We start from the raw sequence: 3,257 nt of genomic DNA, 5'->3' as shown, positions 1-3,257 counted from the left end.
GCGCAACGAGCGCGCGCTCGCACTGCGCATGCACCGGGCCGCTGCTCTGTGGCCGGGCCCGGGCTGGCGGGGCCGGGCCGGGGTCACCAGGCGACGCTGCGATGCGGGATTCTCTAGTTCGCGTGTCACCACTCTAGACACCTTAACTCTGTAATGACCGAGAAATGGCTTTTGGAGCTAATATCTCGTCATTGGCAAAGCATTCCATTTCTGAAATTAAGTTCATGAAATCTTCTTACGCGCACAACTTTTCGTTGTCTTCAGCTGGACCTCAGTGCTTGAACCGCTTATTTCTTATTTATCCCTTTCTTCCTACTCTTCCTTTTCTACTTAGTTTGGCATTCAGGTGAATAACTGGACACAAATCTCCTCTCCACCATTGCCCTTCTGTGGTTCTACCTGCTGTGCAGATTTACTGCAGGACCGAATTAATGGTCTTCAATTTAATTCAAGACTTAGGTGCTGGCTAGGAGTTCTATTTAAAACTAGATTTTCAACTTTTCCTTAGTTTTCTCAAATCTCCAACTATGACACCAACCCTCTCATTCTTATTAGAGAAATCTAATAATCCCCGTGAAACTGGACCCAACTGGATCATTCTTCAGCCAAGTACACGTAGTCAAATCCACATAGGCCCTCAAAACTTCAAATAATTTTTTACTTTCCTGCTCCAAAATTTAAATAGATAACCAAGGATTACCAAATAACAAATGCTTTTAATATCAAAAATATAATCTAGGATAAACAAACAAAATAGTAGATTAGAGGAAACAGATAAACTAACAACAAAACAAGCCCAAATTATTATTACTATATTGACATAAAATAAGATCGTAAATGTGATACAAAACAAAAAAAGGAACATTAAGAGAACAAAGTTCTGTGGAAATTAAAAATATATCAGAAATGAAAACCTCAATAAAAGGATTGAACAATATTATCAAAGAAATCTCCCAGAAAGTAGAGCAAAAGACAGAGATAAGAACATCTGTATTAGTTAGCTAGGTCTGCCGTAACAAAATACCACAGGCTGAGTGGCTTAAATGACAGAAATTTATTTTTTTCACAGTTGTAGAGGCTAGAAGTCCAAGATGAAGGTGTTGTCAGGTTTGGTTTCTTCTGAGGCCTCTTTCTTGGGCTGCAGATGATTGCCTTCTCACTTCATTCTCACGTGGCCTTTTCTCTGTGTGCACTCATCCCTGGTGTCTCTTCCTCTTTTTACAAGAACTCCGGTCCTATTGGATTAGGACCCCACCCCTACAACATCATTTACTCTAAATTACCTCTTTGAAGGCTTCAGCAAATAAATTTTGCAGGGACATAACTACATCAGAGGACTAGTCTAAAAATTCTGGAGTGAACAACAACAACAAAAATAGAAGGAAAGAAATCATCAATAAATGATTCAAGTAAGTTTTCCAGTACTTAAGGATGTTAGCTTCCAAACTGGAAGATCCTACCAAGCACCCAGAACAAAGAAGACAGATCCATATCAAAGCCCATCGTCGCTTTCACAACATTGGAGATAAAGAGATGATCTCACATATTTCCAGGTTATAAAGACTTAAATCTCAGAATGGCTTCAGATTGCTCAATAGCAATATTGGAATCTAGGGAGCAACGGCGTTCCTTAAATTCTGAAGGAAAATTAATTCCAACTTAGTATTCCATACCCAGTCAACTATCAACAAAGTATATGAATAGAATAAAGACAATTTCAGACATGTTGAGTCTCAAAACAAACAAACAAACAAACCCTCTCATGCACCCTTCTGTAGGAAGATTCTGGATGTGTGATCCACCAAAATAAGAGAATAAACCGAGAAGGAGGAAATTATGAAATACAGGAAACATAGTAAATTTCAAATATGAAGGAAAAAGAAGAGAAACCCAAGGTAATGTTGAAAGAGCACGGGACGATAGCTATGGATTAGGTATGGACAGCCACCAGTCCCAATTAGAGTTGATCAGAAATCTTTGGGAATTACTGCTTTAGAAAGATGAAATTGACAAAATTCTAGCTGCATCTGAAGACTTGAGAGAAGATTTAAATATTGGACCTAGAGTTTGGGAATTGAAATAATGACAAATACACAGAAAACAGCACATTTAAGAATTATGCAATTATTAGCCCTAGGGCAAATAAAATTTTGTATAAGAGAAGAAAGTAATTTTATATATGACTATGTAGTATTGATTTAACTTGTAGTGCATATTAAAAAATAATATACACTAGAAATAAAATAATTACATTGGGAAAATGGGCTTTGGGGAAGAGTACCATGTTTAATGGAGATGAGGAAGGAGAAAATGGAGCTTAATCCTTAATTTCTGTAGTGAGAAAGCAATATAATAAAATCCAAGAAAAATTAAGAAAGAGCAATATAAACCTAATATTTAAAAGCATGGAAGTAAATATAGAAATATTAATATTAAGCTAAAATAGTAGAAACTGGTTGCATGGGAAGGGGGCAATATGGGGAGATATACTTTTCATAACAAACCTTGTAAAATTGTTTACTCTGTAAATATTAAGAATTTTTAAACTTGTTAAAATTAAAAACAATTTAAAAAGATAATTTGCATAACAGACATGCTTTTAATTGAAAAACATTGTCTATGAAAGATATTAGTCACTGTTGATGATAATTTTTAGTAATTCCTTGTAGCAACTTCTAAGAAAATATATTTTAAATGAGTCTGCTAAATAGAAGTGCAAGAAATGTGCTCCTAGGGTTTAGTTGTAATTAGTGCCACATTAGGAGCTCAGTTTTCATCTGGAATATCATTCTACATGTCAAATAATATCCTGGAGTTGAAACTAAGCAACATAGAAATTGAGTTTCTTTTAAAAATGATCAAACATTGATATTGATTTTTATCTCATTCCCAGAATAAGAGTAGAAATTCGTTTGGAGAACTTGATTCTACTGAAATAACAGCTATAGGTAAGAAATAATATTTTATCAAAAACACTAATGAAAATCTCCAATAAACATTGCTTTCTCTCTTCAGCCAGCTCTATTTAGTTATCAGGTGATCAGGGTGAACATCATCGGTCACACAGAACATTTCAAAACTGCATGCCACCTGAGAGGATGCAGTGAGAAGAGCACAGCATCACTTTTGTGGTATTCTGCCAAAGAGGCATAACCTAACCTAACCAAGAAAACTTCAGAAAAACCTTTGAACATTTTACAACATAACAGGTCTGTGGTTTTTAAAAGTGTTAGAGTCATAGAAGTCAAGAAAAAAAA

The sequence above is a fragment of the Pteropus alecto genome, unplaced genomic scaffold, assembly GCF_000325575.1.
Source record: "Pteropus alecto unplaced genomic scaffold, ASM32557v1 scaffold76, whole genome shotgun sequence".
Lineage (NCBI taxonomy): Eukaryota > Metazoa > Chordata > Mammalia > Chiroptera > Pteropodidae > Pteropus > Pteropus alecto.
The sequence above is the reverse complement of the archived record's forward strand: the minus strand, read 5'-3'. Positions refer to the sequence as shown.